Genomic DNA, 17,686 nt, shown 5'->3' with positions numbered 1-17,686 from the left:
AAAGGGGGTATACAAGCGGTATGCCTCCAATAATCGGTCATAAAAGACACTGGGCGCTTCATCGCTTTTCTGAATCACCTCAACTGTCTTCGACATGTTAATAGCTTTCTTTCCTCCGGCTTTCATGCCAGCAATTATAGCGTCTCTATAGGCTCTGAGTTGAACCATATCAGCACCATTTACATTCCAATCGGGATCGGTGTTGGGATAGTGTGTTGCGGCCCATGCCGATGGATTGGCTTGGTTTAAAGTACGGGCTTTATCCTCTAGTGCTTTAATGGCCGCTTGATTAATCCTTGTCCTTTCCTCATTGTTAAATAAAGTCATTAATAACTGCTGGCAATCAGCCCATGTCGGGTTATGTGTCTGTACTATTGAGGTGAACAGAAAATACATTTGAAGTACGAACACACAATTCGTTCCTGAACCACACTCAGCTAACAACGGAGACCAGAGAACGACTAAGTGAAAGGCAACTTCTATCCTAAGTGACTCGGTCCCACTTAGTCGTTCTCTGGTCTCCGTTGTTAGCTGAATTCAGGGAAGGACGATGGAGCAAATAATGACACGCACACAGTTTGCTGTCCAACGTACTTCAAATGTATTAGGGATAGACAGTTATATTTATACAGTATCGGATATGAACTTTGACTTACATAAAATGCAATAAATGTGCTTACAAAAGATAAATGTTTATGCTAAATGTGGCAATAGCTGATCTTGCAGAACCACAACCTCGTGTGGTCAAGCACGTCTGTTTATTCATGATACTTCTTCTCGGAAGCATCAGGTCAACTTGCGGATGCGTCTGTTGTTGCAAAGCAGAAGTTATAAATCAAAAATAACCTGTGGTTAGTCTGGTTTTTTAGCTCTTGTGTAAATCTTTATAAATGTTAGAAAAATAAGTCTTTATAAATGTTAGAAAAATATAGTATATTAAATGGATGAGATTTAACCATTTATTGACTCTCTCTATCCCTTCATTTCCCCTCTTTGAACAAAACTTGTTCACACCCTTTTAGGGTTTAGGGTTAATTTAGCCAGGGTAACTTATCATGGTATATTCAGAATTGCTAGCCAATTCTGCAGGACTTTCATTATTTCTTCGGCCACTATTCCCACGGCAATTACCCTGGCTAATATAGATCACATGTAGACATTCTCAGGAACATTACTCTCATGCATGTAGAATTGTAAGAATTCTGCATAAACTGGTGGTGGAGGTATTGGACGTGATGGTGGTGTGGCTTTGTAGATGCAGCATATCACTCTTGTGAGTACATAAAAGAGGAGAGATATAGATGCACCCATAACTAAGATCAGACCTAAGGTTTTTATTGTATTAAGGATGGAGGAGAAATTAAACCAATCCCCCCAGTAGTTAGCTATCCCAGAGTTGCTTTTCATTTCCTTTGCTAAATCTTCCAATTTCTGTATAGCTAAAGTTACTTTTCCATTGGGGCCAGTATTCTGGGGTATATAGGTGCAACATACCCCTGAGGCAATGTATTTACAAACTCCCCCTTTTTCTGCTAGAATCATGTCCAGGGCCATTCTATTTTGGAAAGTCATTTGTGAAGTGGCTTGTAATTGTTCAGCAAGGCCTTGTAGGGCATCTCTAGTATAATTGATAAACCTTTGCTGGTTATAATATATGTAATTGATCCAATCAACATTTTTATTGGCGGTAATCATAGGGAATAGGGATTCAAATCCGGCTGCCACTTCATCTCTTGCCTTAAATTCCTTAGGAACACCCCGGGGGATACCTATAGTATCTAAATAAATGTGTGGATCAAGGCTACCAATGGGCACTGCCCTCTTCCTGCGATTGGAGACAGGTATTGCTTTGGATACGGAAAGAGAATCACTAAAGATGTGTAATGGCATAATGATTTTAGCTGGGGTGCATTCACCTCTCCATGGAGTGGGGAGCCTATATCTAATCTTCATATCCCCACAGATCCAATATACATCTCCAACTGATGAAGTTTGGTTTAGTAAGGTGATGTTACTATAATGGGGACAAAAACCATTGGAAAAATTACCAAATTGTTTTCCTTTGTTATCAGTATTGTTACCTCTAAAGCATGTATAATTACCAGGGTAAATGGAGACGGCATCGTGTAATTTAACTTTAGACTCGCCTAAAGGATGAATTACTTTCCAGGTCTCACAACCATCTGTAGAATCATTTGTACCAGTGAATAGACTAAGAAAACAGTTCCAGTATTCATCAGGGACAAAGAGTGGGACTGTTCCTAAATGAGGCCTGGAACTGCCGCACACATAACAATTGGACCTGTTATTGGAATGAGCATTATATCTCATCCATTCCAACCAGAGATTAGTGTCGGTGTATCCTGTTTCTAGGGCAACAGTATCCTCAAAAGTTGCATCTGCTATGGCCATCATATCTCCAAGGGTGTGTATATGTGGTTTGAGGGGGTTGACAAGTGTCTGATGTGAAGTAAGCTTTTCCCATTCTGCTGAGTTCCACATATCCTTAAATTGGAACTGTCCTTTAGTGGCAGGAGAAACCATATCCATATAGGTAGATAATATGTATAGACCTTCATCATTTTTATTGGGGTTTTCTAGGTTAAGTATCAAGGGCATTCGTTTACCCAATTTCTTCCTATAACAGGAATATATGTTAGGCTTAGGATCAGTTCTAGTTAGGGTCAAACGTTCCTTAAGTGGTACACCTAATTTGTCTACTCTGGTCATAGCACTATATGGTCTATATCCCCAATCTGTACCAGTGTTCCAGCCTACCGAGCCCCAGTGATCACAATTGTTTCCCCAGTAGTTATCAGTAATGCAAATGTATTGTTGACTTGGTGGAGTATATAGAATGCATTCATTAGTACGTTCCTTAGGACTACAGGGTACTATGTCACAGTAATCAAATGTGAATGTTGCTACTGATGTACTGGATGAGTTAAACCAAAACTGGAAAATGTCATCTGCTCCCTTAATAATGGTTACCTGAGGTTTGTTATCAGAAGAGAGACTACGGGGCTTACGTTTGAGGATACTTAATTTCCTTGGTAGGCTATAAGATGAATTGTAAGTAATGTTAGGGTTAGGGTTATCTTTTTGAGTATGAGTGTAGTTGGTATTGTTGGTAAACCCTATCTGAGAATATTTCTGTGTATGTTTACAAAAAGGCAGTATAGGATTAGCGGAAGGATATAAACAGTCACTAATCAAATAGATCGGGAGAAAAATGCATAGTAAACATATCAGTATCAGGAGCATTAATCTGGCATCGCCGGTCATCAGTGTCGGCATTCTCGTCTTTGTCTGTATTGTTGCCTTTATCGATCTCTTTGTCTTTGCCTTTGTCTTTGTCTTTATCTTTGTCTTTATCTTTGTCTTTATCTTTGTCTTTGCCTTTCACTTTGTCTTTGTCTTTGCCCTTCACTCGGGATGCATGGATCCAGAGGTCCTGGGAATCTGTGAGGACAGCCGTCCGAGTCACAGCGATGACGGTAGTTGGTGGGCCAAAAGGATATCCACCCTTCTTTTTCCGGTTGAGTTGTCGAATGTATACGGTATCTCCAGGCTTGAAAGAATGTGTAGGTTCCTGTGAAGGCAAAGGAAACTGCGAAGAAACATCGCCATATATACCATTCAATTTGATCAACAATTCATGCACATACTGTTCTTGTATTAAGTGTAAATCACCAGGCATAATTACCAAAGGTTCCCTGGCCCAAGGAGTGGGAAATGGGCGTCCCATAAGAACTTCAAATGGAGATAATTTAGTCACTTTATGGGGAGTCATTCTTATCTCAGCCAAAATGGCTGGAAGATATTTTGTCCAATTAACCCAAGTGCCAGCAGTCGCCTTCATCAACTTATCTTTTATAGTCCTGTTCATTCGCTCTACAACCCCTGAACTCTGTGGGTGATAGGGAATGTGAAACTTCCACGTTATCTGTAGCCACTTGGCTAGTTCTTGTGTAACTTTGCTTGCAAATGCAGGACCATTATCTGAATTGATTTGAAGCGGGCACCCATATCGTGGGATAATATCTGTGGTTAGGATCTTCACTACAGTCTTAGCATCTTCTTTGTTAGTTACAAATGCTTCGGGCCAACGACTAAATTGGTCTACAATGACCAACAAATACTGTTGCCTAGTTCCTGTCTTTGGAACATGTGTAAAATCAATCTGTAGATGTGTAAAAGGTGCAGTAGGTGGAGGGAGGTGATCGTGTTGTGATTTGTTAGGAATGTTGGGATTGGATCTCATACATGGTTCACAGGATTGTATGAACTGTTGTACCTGTGTGCGGAGATTGTTGATGTAAAATGTATCTTGGACAGTTTTAAAAGTATGAAGCATACTTTTGTGTCCGGGACCATGAGCCTGGCTGATAAAAACAGCTGAACTTGCTTCTGGTATTCCTACTTTCCCCTCTTTAGAGTAAAGATCAAACTGATCTTTAATCAATCCTTCCCTGGACCAGTAATCAAGATCAGAAGGGGAAGCAAAAGATTGTAACTGGAAGAGGAGAGTTTGATCGGGACAAGTAGGTGGCAATAAAAGAAAACAGTCCAAATGCCCTGTAGGGTCCATTGTTAGACTTGCAGCTTCCTTAGCTACTCTGTCTGCAAAGGCGTTACCTTGGGACACAACATCTTTACCTTGTGTATGTGCTTTGCAGTGTATGATTGCTATCTGTAAAGGTAATTGGATAGCTGTGAGGAGTTCAGTGATGAGTTTGCTATGTGCAATGTGTTTGCCATCTGCTCCTACAAAACCCCGTCTTTGCCATATAACTCCAAAATCGTGCACTACCCCATGAGCATAACGAGAGTCAGTGTAGATGTTAACTTTGCGATTTTTGAATAGGTGGCATGCACGTGTGAGAGCTATCAGCTCAGCAGCTTGAGCTGATGCTACGGGGGAAGAACCCGATTCTACAATGATATCAGGTAATTGGACTACAGCATAACCTGTGAGGTATGAGCCATCAGAGGGTCTGGAACAGGACCCATCAACAAACACAGAAACAGCATCAGAATCAGAAAGAGGAGTAGACAGTAGATCAAGGCGGGGTGAGGTTTGCAGGTGAATTGCAGAAAGACAGTCATGTTCAAGGGCTGCAGGGGGAACTGAGTTTGGAGAGGAAGAAGACAGGGAGGAAAGAATAGCATGCAAAACAGCCATGAGACCTGACCCTTGTGGTGTATATTCTATGGTAAGGTTCTGTGAGTTGAGAAGTATGATTTCATAGCCACTAAGACGTTGTGCTGTCATGTGTTGGGTTGTTAAATGCTTAACTAGGTGTTGGACTTGGTGTGATGTATGTAGGATTGTAGTGTGGCCCAGAGTGATAGTAGCAGCAGTTTCAACAGCCATGGCACATGCCGCCAATGCCCTGAGACAGGCCGGCATTCCTTGCACGGGGATGGGCATGACTTTAGAAAAAAATGCTATGGGGCGTAAACCACCTCCATGCTCTTGAGCACACACAGCAGCCATAGTTTTACAGTTGTCCTTAGCATACACATGAAATGGTTTGGTATACACAGGGAGACCCAAAGCCGGAGCTTGAACAATGGACACCTTCAAAACCATAAAGGCATTTTTCATGTCTGGGGACCAACGAACAAGGTCAGGGCTATCTGAGGAGGTGGATTTTCTGAGCATTGAGTCATAATGGGAACATTCAGGAATCCATTGACGGCAGTAATTAATTATGCCAAGGAAGGTGAGCAACTCCTTCTTTGTGACGGGCATAGGGATTCTCTGAATTGTCTCTATCCTCTTAGGACTCAATTGTCTGGTTCCAGCTGCCAGAACAAATCCCAGATAAACAACTTGAGGCAAACACAACTGCATTTTATGCCTTGCAACCTTGTGACCTTCAGCTGCCAGATGCTTGAGCAAACTGATAGAGTCACTAACACATGCAACACGGCTTGGGCTACAGATTAGTAAGTCATCAACATATTGTAACAGGACTGAACCATGACTGGGGTGCCATGCCTTGAGAGTATGCTGGAGTACCAGAGAATAAACAGCTGGTGAATCCACATAGCCTTGGGGAAGTCTTGTCCATGTCAGTTGGCGTCCTTCAAAAGTGAAGGCTAGCAACAACTGAGTCTCAGGGTGTACAGGTATAGAGAAAAATGCATTGCTGAGGTCTATAACTGTGAAGCATGTGGCGTCATGTGGAATGGCAGTGATGAGGGAGACCACATCTGGGACAATGGGGGCTATTGGGACTATTAGTGAATTCAGGGCTCTGAAATCTTGTACAAAACGGTATCCTTCACCTTTAGGGACCGGATTAATGGGGGTGTTGTATGGTGAGACAGCTACAGTGAGGATTCCTTGGGTCAAAAAGGACTCTATCATTGGGCGGACAGCATGGACCTTTTGGTCAGACAATGGGTATTGTTTGAGGTAGATTGGGTTGGTAAACCTAAGTTTAGCCTTGTATGGTGTGCAGTTAACAAAACCCACGTCTAACTTACAGGAGGCCCAAACTGTGGAGGGGATGGATGACAGGTCTATCTGTTCTTCTTGTTGTGCTAACATGGTAAGATCTAAACCCCCTGGAGGTGTGCATAAAATCTTGGCACCCAGGATACCCAAGAGATCCCTCCCCAAAAGGCTTACAGGACAGTTAGGGATTAGGCGGAAAGAGTGGAGGGTTAGGGAAAAATTAAGAGGACAGTAGACAGAAAGCAGGGGGGTACAGAATGTTGGAACAGACACTCCATTAATTCCCACAGAAGGTTCTGCTTTTGACCTGGGTCCTTCGTAGTAGGCAGTGCATATGCTGGAGCAAGTTGCTCCAGTATCCACAAGAAAAGGAATTGGGGTACCTTCAATGTGTAACACATAAAAGGGTTGAGCCATACTATTACTGGACAGTTGGAGAAAAACAGGAGTGTCTCCTTCCGGGCATCCCTATTGTGGCCATGGAATGTGATGGGCATGCTGGGGTTGGGACGGAGGAGGTGGAGGAGGAGGGGGAAAGGGAAATTGAGGGGGTGGAGGTGCTGGGAATGTCATCGGAGCAGCAGAGTCTTGGGTAGTAGTTTGTGCATTATGGTTTTGGGACATATGTGAATTTGACAGGGCTTTAGGGGGAAAAGGGCAGGCACTTCGCCAATGACCCTGTTGGCCACAGTTAAAGCATGTATTGCGGTCAGGGTACTGTTGTTGATGCTGATACCTTCCCCTCTGGGGACGGCCCCCTCTTTGGAAACCACCACCTCTGGGTCTAGCCCTATGTGTCCCATCCCATCCTCGGGGTCTAGAGTTGTAGGGTTGAGTGTGTGCTAACCCTTGTACCACAAAGGTACTGGGTTTAGTGGACTGGGGTGGGGATGTAAAACATCCTGCATTGTCTTTTTCTTGGATTTTCACAAGAAATTCCTGACTAGTAAGGGATGGCCATTCAGAGATCAACTGTTTAACCAGGAGACCAATAGAAGGTATCATGTTTCCTATGCATGTCTGTAGTTTTAATACATCCATCTCTTTAGTGGATGACAATCCTGCCTCCTCTTTCCAACATTTAAAGAATCTCTTTACATATATTACAACATCTTCCCCCTTTGTCTGTTTGCATGACAAAGCAGTAGACATGGAAGAACTATTTTTATACAATCTTGTTAATTCCTTTTCAATTTCTTCCCACATATTCTCAATCCCATCCCTTGTGGCTAACTTAAATGGCTCTTCTTTTTGGTCAGCAGGGGTAGTAGTACTGAGATCTGGAGTATTAATGGAAGGGACGTTAGACCAGTTCCATCCAGATTCTGAGTCATATCCCAGAATGCCATCTATGATTAGTCTCATATCAATTTGGGTCATATTTTGACCTTGACAACTTCTCTTCAAATACAAGAGACATGCAGAAGGGTTCTTTCTGGGATTTGGGGCACCCTTGACAATTCTCTAAGTACATTAGGGGCCAGGGGTTTTATTATAAGTTGTGAGCCAATGGTCATGAAAGGATATGTACCTACATCACTCACTGTCATATCTGTAGACTGAGAGGTTTGGGCTGAGTCGGAATTCATGTCTACCAGCTCTACTTTACTCGTTGCCCTAGTTAACATGGGTTTGGGTGTCTTGTCGTGAAGCACAATTTTGCTAGCCCCTGGTACTGTAGAATATTTTAAAGAAGAACACCCCTTGCTACCCCTTGCTATCCCACCGCTGCCACCAAGCTGAAAGGCAACTTCTATCCTAAGTGACTCGGTCCCACTTAGTCGTTCTCTGGTCTCCGTTGTTAGCTGAATTCAGGGAAGGACGATGGAGCAAATAATGACACGCACACAGTTTGCTGTCCAACGTACTTCAAATGTATTAGGGATAGACAGTTATATTTATACAGTATCGGATATGAACTTTGACTTACATAAAATGCAATAAATGTGCTTACAAAAGATAAATGTTTATGCTAAATGTGGCAATAGCTGATCTTGCAGAACCACAACCTCGTGTGGTCAAGCACGTCTGTTTATTCATGATACTTCTTCTCGGAAGCATCAGGTCAACTTGCGGATGCGTCTGTTGTTGCAAAGCAGAAGTTATAAATCAAAAATAACCTGTGGTTAGTCTGGTTTTTTAGCTCTTGTGTAAATCTTTATAAATGTTAGAAAAATAAGTCTTTATAAATGTTAGAAAAATATAGTATATTAAATGGATGAGATTTAACCATTTATTGACTCTCTCTATCCCTTCAATCAGCACCATTTACATTCCAATCGGGATCGGTGTTGGGATAGTGTGTTGCGGCCCATGCCGATGGATTGGCTTGGTTTAAAGTACGGGCTTTATCCTCTAGTGCTTTAATGGCCGCTTGATTAATCCTTGTCCTTTCCTCATTGTTAAATAAAGTCATTAATAACTGCTGGCAATCAGCCCATGTCGGGTTATGTGTCTGTACTATTGAGGTGAACAGATCAGTCATAGCTTGTGGTTTCTCAGTATACGAGGAATTGTGGGTCTTCCAGTTTAAAAGATCGGTTGTCGTGAATGGGACGTATACAAAGACTGGGTCAGCATGTGCCATTTGGCCTGCGGCATCGATATAGGCTGACCCAGGATTCAGACGAAGAGGCATCTGATAGTGTTTTAATTGTTGGGCACCGGTCAACTGTCGGGTCTGTATGGGGCTACGTGGAGGGGCGTCAGTCATAGGTTCCAGTCGGGGAGAAATAGGGTATGGGGATATGGGAGCTTGGTTTTGGGAAAAGGTTGTAAATAAAACACTTCGAGCCGAGCTAGATGAAGCTTGACCGGAAGTCTGAAGTGGCGCCAAATCAGGATATTCGTTTTTAATGGGGGTTGGTTCTGATTCCGGAAGGGGAGATTTAGTACGAGGGGGGGTGGATCCTGTACTGGAGGAGGAAGCGGAAGTGGATGGGGGTAATGAGGGGAGGGTTGCAGGACTTCCTGCGTTTGCGTCACTTCCTCTTAACGGAAAGTAAGGGGGCGGCAAAGGGATCTCGGACTCAGGGGGCGTGTCCAAAATGGGCCTAACACCAGTCCTAGTGGACGAACAAGTCTTAGCTACCATGAGGCGACATTGCTCCTCGTGGCATGTCCAGAGCCATTTTGGCGAGTCATTTACGGCCTGTCTCCAACAATCAATATAAGGAAACTGGCCGTAAAGTTCAGGCCTACCTGATACAGCCACATGTAAGCGCTGTACCAGAGTTGGATCCAAACTGCCACGTGGCGGCCATGCCGCAACCAAAGTAGGCCACTCCCTAGTACACAAAGTGACCAAACGTACAGGAGACATTTTGACCCCAAAATCACAAGTTTTGAATCCCTTTTTAAAATTCTTCACCATACAACCTAAGGGATCCGGGATCGTTGACTGCGACGCACCCATACTTAACAATGGAACGTCGTCGACAACGAATACTATACACGCGTACTATTCAACAGTCACACCCGTTTCCTCTGGCAACAGCACCACGTGGTACGGTTACCAAGTGAAACGTACACAATAACACAATAAACACTCAGGGAATTCCCGTACACACACAGCTGTTACACCAGTCACTAGATAATCAATATTATGCCCTTTGGCGTAACTATACAGTCACCCACGCTATAATTCTCTATATACGAATTACCCGTCTATAACACACCCCAGTAACATCGTCTTTTACAAATAGCGGTTACAGTACGGTTAGCATAGGTCAAAGCACAAGTTAAGGTCACAATACAATTATTAGTGGTTATGTTGTTAAACATGCAATGGACGACAATGATTAGTACTTATATACAGTGTCAGTAAATATACAGGGTTATGGTACCGTGCACTATAATACAGCAACACACTATTAACACTCTCGCTAGACGGCTGAGCTCGCGCTATCTAACAAGATATACACTTTACTAAACAATCGTTAACACATTTACAATTCCCAACTAAACTATTGGCCAGTACCTTGAATGGACTACCTAAAACTATATACACCCGTTTTGGTTAGCCACACTGCCCAATCACCACATATAGCGAGCTAGAGAACCGAATTTACACAGGCGCCTCTTAGTCGCACTATCAAAAGTCTAGTGGGTTCCAAATTTACACGCCTTCCCACTTAGCCCAGATAGGTTGAGAGCTAGCGAACCGAATTTACACAGGCGCCGCTTAGTCTCCCGGTCCCTCCGACCTAGCGAACGTAATATACACCCTAGAACGCTAGTCTAGACAAGACACCGGTGTCCGGCTAGGGCTATTTACACCAGGACCCCGCCTGACTAACAAAATCAAACAGTCTGACTAAAGAGCGTTCGATCGAGCGGTGCGCCTTCGCTCCTTCCCTCCGACAGAGGGGGCAGATACACAGATTCAAAACCCCTTTGGGCCTACCGCACAATCGGTATACCCCTAGTGGGTCCTGCCGTCTAAAACAGCAGTGTTCTTACCTCCTCGTTCCTGAACCTGAGTTCACACTCATCGACGGGGACACCCCAGCACTTCTCACGTAGAGGCCGATGATCTCCTGGACAACAGACCAGTGGCGCCGAGACGAAGGGAGGTCCACGCAGAAGTTCAGGGGTGCAGCCGTAGAGAACGTGGGCAAAGATAGACCGTCTCACGCCTCTGCCTCTCAGCTACCGTTGAACGATGAGCTTCCCGGCCAATGCACCAAATGATACCGGAGAAACTGACGGAAGCCAAGCACAGAGAGATGGACACAGGTTTCTTCAGGAAGGAAGAGATTCTTTATTGGATCACCGATCGGGACTCAGAGGGACTAACGTCACCAAAATACAGCAAATTCTGAGCCCCGGACAATAGTGCAGGCTCCTTATATAGGCACATAACTCCTCCCATATTAAGCTCCACCCGCACATTCTCTTAACCAATCAACACAAATAAGAATTAACTTCCTGTTTGACCGCATGGCTTGTCCAGCACAATGGAGGAGGGGGAATACTACATCCTGTATTCTTGCACATGCTCCGTACACTACTGATCGTATCTTGCCTCGTGCAACCAACTGATCGATACGTCAGCATATGCACGTACACATGCCACGTGGTAATCTCGGCCTACTAAATTTATTTTTACAGAGATTCCACCACAGCCCAATGTATATTTTATATATATATATATATATATATATATATATATATATATACATATATACATATATATGTACGTATATATATTATGTGTGTGTAGAAGGAAATGTAAATAGAGGGGGCTACAGGGGTGAGGGAATTATATTTGTAATATATTTATTAGGAACTGTGGAGGGAAGGGGGTTGGATGAGACCATTAAATATTATATTTATGGGGGTAGGAACTGTATTATATATTTCTGGTTTAGTGCAGGGGTAGGTAACCTTCGACACTTTGTTTTTTGACTACATCTCCATTAAGGCTTGTAAAGCATCATGGGAGGTGTAGTCCACAACATCTGGAGTGGCAAAGGATGTCTACTCCTGGTTTAACCATTTAACCATTTGGTTTCCCCAGGCAGAAATAACCCCTTAAACTCTTAAAGGATCACTATAGTGTCAGGAAAACAAAGCGGTTTTCCTGAAACTTTAGTGCCCTGAGGGTGCCCACACCCTCAGGGTCCCCCTCCCGTGGTGCTGAAGGGGTTAAAATCCCTTCAGTTACTTACCTTAATCCAGCGCCAGGCTCCCTCGGCGCTGGTGACCTCTCCTCCCTGTCTGACGTCAGCTCCCCCGTCCGACGTCACTGGAGCTGAATGCGCATGGCCGAGCGCGCATTCAAAGTGCCCATAGGAAAGCATTTCTCAATGGAAATGTGCCTCCAGCGTCGCAGATGCGCCTCTAGTGTCTGTCCGGAAGACAGCCACTAGAGGCTGGATTAACCGCAAATGTAAACGTAGCAGTTTCTCTGAAACTGCTTTGTTTACATGTGAAGGGTTAAAACCTGAGGGACATTGCACCCAGGCCACTTCATTCAGCTGAAGTGGTCTGGGTGACTATAGTGTCCCTTTAACGCTGTTACGGCGTTATATGCCGTCCGCATTTTACTGGGCTGTTAAGCTGAATTCTGATGACTCCGCAATGCTATGGGGCTGGTATGTAATTTTTTCCAGGGCTGGTTTTCATACCCAGTCCGGCCCTGGGCGAGGCTCTATGTTGAGGGTGAAGTAGAACTGCAAGTTTAATTGAACAGGCTGCTTTTATACAGTGGTTTCAGGCCAGAGGAACACCCCCTGAACCTTGTGGGGCACAGGAATACAAGATACCTAAACTAATCAAAACAATTGCACAAAGAATGACACTCCCACACACAGTACACATTCCCTCCCCTCTGCCCGAGAGATAATTGAATAAAGTACTGTAAGTAACTCAATTATCTCCATGCAGAAAAAACACATTTTTCCCAAAGTACAGAAAACTCCCAAAACACAACATATCCCCATCTTACATCCCCGGATAGCCCTGATCTGGGTGAGCAACATATCCCAAAATCACCCAGATCAGAGCAGTGGTTTAGGAAATTCCTGGAAGTCCCTTTTGACTGGCCACAAGCATAGTTTTCATGCCGAAAATAGTTCCTCGGCTAAACAAGATGGCCTCCGCCACGTGTTCGATTATACGAACGGCGACTACCCAGCTGTTCGTCAATTAGCTTGCGGTTAACCACCATCCTGGGGGGTAAATAGGCTGCCCACTCCACTTGCGTGTGGTCCGGCTGTTCGACAGTTTGTTCGGTAACATAGGGAAAAGGCATGAACAAGCCTTTTCACGGTCAATAACAACGTTTTAGCATATGGGCCATAATCCTGGGGCAAACGACTGGCAAACAGGTCCCTCCAAAAACCAGTAGCAAGGTTACTTTTGCCACAATTACTAAATGCTAACTTTTTGTTTTTAACTATTTTGCCCACTTCTGTGGAGTAAGAGTGGTGCAGTATATTGAAATAGCTATTTAGGTGATATACCCGAAGCAAAGTGTATAGACTATGAAAAAAAGAGAAAAATGGTTGTGATTATACTTAATGATCAGTAGATGGCCCCAGATCGACACATCTCACAGCATATATGTAAAAAAAAAGTATAAACACAGATGATAGTGCAGACTGTTGGATTAAGTGTACATTCAGAACGTCATATGTTAAATATACATAAATTCCCATAAAAGAATACCTTTCTCCAAGATGGCGCCGACAGCATCACATCCTGAGGAAGCCAGGCAAACCTGTGAAACGTGTTGTCACACGTGGGGCGGAGTCTGCAGAGAGATCAGGAAACCCTACACCAACGGCGCTCGTATTGCAGTGAAACCGGATCGCTGCGTCCAGCTGCGTCCAGGGCACACAAACTACCTTGAGACAGCCACTCCAGCACCACCACTTGATGTACTTTGAATAAGCCTGGTATTGAGTAACGGCGTATGCCGAACCTACTCACCACGCTCTTTTGTAAGAGGCAGTGTGTTTGCTTTTTTTTTTTATATATCACTGATTCTAATGTTAAAAAACGTATTTGCACTTTACTGGAAACAACATTTGGATTGTTTGTCTAAAGTATTTGATGGATAACCATACTTGGATTTACTTAGCCCAAATATATGGGTATTCTTTTATGGGAATTTATGTATAGTTAATATATTACGTTCTGAATGTACATTTAATCCAACAGTCTGCACTATCATCTGTGTTTATACTTTTTTTTACATATATGCTGTGACATGTGTCGATCTGGGGCCATCTACTGATCATTAAGTATAATCACAACCATTTTTCTCTTTTTTTCATAGTCTATTCCAGGGGTAGGAAACCTTCTAACAGTACTAAAATAAGATTGTGATATCCTGTAGTGTGCCGGTCCTATTTTTTTAAATTGAGGTGTGTAAATTGCCGTATTCTGCTTGTGTTATTTATACTGTAGTTGCTTTGTATTGCTGTATTCATGCGTATATGAGCTGTTATATTGTATATGTTCATGAGTAGTTTGTGGTATTGTGTATGATACCTATGAATGTCGGCTGTGTATCTGGGCCGCTTGTGGAATTGAGTGTGTTGATGGACATTTCACATTGTGTGTTTGGTGGGGTGGGTATCTGTGGGGCTGCTTGGGGTATTGCATGTGAGAGATTGCTTGTGGGGTTGTGTGCGTCTATGTGGATTGTTATTGGTGTTGTGTTTGTGCAGACGGTGTGTGTGTTTGTGTGTGAGCTGTTTGTATTATTTGTATATCTAGCAGTGTGGGTGGCTTCCCTGGAGTCCAGTGTGGACCGTGCCGGCTAGGTACAGGTCAAAGGCAGGAACTGCAATGGCTGCTGTAGGCTGCTCTACTCCAGGGCAGATTCCCATTCACAAGTGCTGGGATGAAGTTATCGGCAATCACTTCCTCTACGTGCTGCAATGCATAAATTGAGGATTGTCTTTCATCACCTTTTCACATTAGCAGATATCTGAAGTTCCACTGGGACTCTCAAAGGCCAGAGAGTTTGACTCTAGCAGCCTTGAGTGCCGTGCAAAGATACCTCAAGTGCCGTTCGTAGCACACGTGCCATAGGTTGCCTACCCCTGGTCTATTCACTTTGCTATGGGAATATCACCTAAATTGCCATTTCAATATACTGCTCAACTTATCTATATACATTTTCTTTTTACTTTGTTTTGTGTATTGGGGTATAGCACACAAGTGTGTTAGCAGCATTTTAGAATTAGAAAAGTATAATTCATATCAACTCTAAGTATACCACTACTATTTATTAGAAAGCTCCAAAATAAAAAAAGAACACTTCTGTGGAGTATGACAGTGGTTTCCTAATTTGGTTTGCTTTCAATCACAAGCCTAATGCAGTTTTCTGTTGCCTTCAGCAGTGCAACTTTTAAATAATCACATTTCTCTTGGACTCCATTTAAATTGCCCCAGTCTGATAATGACTCCTTTACACATATTCTAATTTTAGAAAAGTCTGTTTTTCTAAAGACTAAAACTTTTGTTTTTGTATGGTGTGACTCAGTCACTGTTCTTATATTAAACCACACTGACTGATATTCACCGGATCCTAAACTTTCACCTACAGTGATATCTGATACCAAATCTCCATTTGTTAACACTAAATCTAATATGGACTCTTTACGAGTTGGCTCCTCTTGTTTTAAAGACAATCCCATTAGGGAGTTTAGAATATGTGTGCTCCTGGCACAAGCAGCTATTTCGGTTTTCCAGTTCACATCAGGAAGATTAAAGTCACCCATGATGATAACTTCTCCGTTCATTGTCTTTTTTTTAGCTATTTCCTCAACAAGTAGATTATCTAACTCTTCTATTTGTCCTCGGGGCCTATAAATCACACCTACACAAGTTACTGTGTGATTACCAAATTCTAACGTAACCCAAACGGACTCTATGTTCATCTCCCTAACATTTATCCATTGCTTATACCATACATTTGCAGAAGTTGCTACTTGTTTCAATTCAATTCAGTAAACTGTTGTTAATTACGGCTCCAACTAATTTTGGGAACCCTCTACTGAATATTGCATTTCTGAAATTTCAGCAAATTAATTTTTTCACTCCAATAGCTCTCCTGAATATTAATTTTGGACTTTATTATTTGTCTTATTATAAATAAAAAAGGAAACACAACTTTCCAAGAATTGGTAGTAAATTATTTATTTTTAAGGTATACTCCCAAAATAAATCTGCAGTTGTGTTCCACTTCCCCTTTCTTTACAAGCATAACACCCGTGAACCCAATCTCTTTGTCTCCAATGAGACAGACAGGAGTATTTTTTGTAAACCTCTGCGGCAGCACTATAACATGGCTCAAACTCCCATTTATTTTGGGCAGCAGCAATGACCATTGTATACATCAGTCAAATACACAGAGCAAAAACAAAAGATTAGAGGAAGTTTATAAACACATGTATTCTATTACACAATTATGATTTCCTCTTGTTTAACTCATGTAGCTACTAAGAAAACATGAGTGAGCAGGCAAAACACATTTATTTTATTTCTTATGGGATTCAAGGGACACTATAGTCACCTGAACAACTTTAGCTTAATGAAGCAGTTTTGGTGTATAGAACATGCCCCTGCAGCCTCACTGCTCAACCCTCTGCCATTTAGGAGTTAAATCCCTTTGTTTATGAACCCTAGTCACACCTCCCTGCATGTGACTTGCACAGCCTTCCATAAACACTTCCTGTAAAGAGAGCCCTATTTAGGCTTTCTTTATTGCAAGTTCTGTTTAATTAAGATTTTCTTATCCCCTGCTATGTTAATAGCTTGCTAGACCCTGCAAGAGCCTCCTGTATGTGATTAAAGTTCAATTATTTAAGGTAAATTACATCTGTTTGAAAGTGAAACCAGTTTTTTTTTCATGCAGGCTCTGTCAATCATAGCCAGGGGAGGTGTGGCTAGGGCTGCATAAACAGAAACACAGTGATTTAACCCCTTCAGGACCGCTGACGGTTCAGGACCGTCAGCGGTAAAACGTGTGTTTGGACCTCTGACGGTCCTGAACCGTCATGGCGAAAAACGGGCTGCGGGAAGCGATCAAAGATAGCTCCCACCAGTATAACGCTGTAACTATCTGACAGACATCCCAGGCAGATAGTAACAGCCAATTGCGGCGTGTGAGCGATCCGCGATTGCTCACAATTGGCTGCTGTCAAAGTGGATGTTACAAACACTCACTTTGACAGTGATCTCTCAGGCCCCCCCCTTCCCGTCCCCCCTCCCCCACCCCTTCCCACAAACCCCGACACATGCGCACACACAAACACATGCAGGCAGTCACACACAGACAGCCACACACAAACACACAGACATAGAATGTGACGGCAGATAAGAACCATTCGGCCCATCTAGTCTGCCCAGTCAGTCACATACACAGGCAGACAGACACACACACGCACACACACACACACACACACACATGCAGACAGCCAAACACACTGAGGCAGACAGCCACACACACACACAGACAGTGACACACACACTGGCAGACAGCCACGCACACACACACACACACACACACACACACACACAGGCAGACAGCCACACACAGACAGTCACACACACAGACAGTCACACACACACACACAGGCAGACAGTCACACACACACACACACACACACAGGCAGGCAGACAGTCACACACAGGCAGTCACACACACACACACAGGCAGTCACACACACACACGCAGTCACACACACACACAGGCAG

Source organism: Pelobates fuscus, chromosome 5 (assembly GCF_036172605.1).
Source record: "Pelobates fuscus isolate aPelFus1 chromosome 5, aPelFus1.pri, whole genome shotgun sequence".
In the NCBI taxonomy this organism is placed as follows: Eukaryota; Metazoa; Chordata; class Amphibia; order Anura; family Pelobatidae; genus Pelobates; species Pelobates fuscus.
This window is presented reverse-complemented; position numbering follows the sequence as displayed.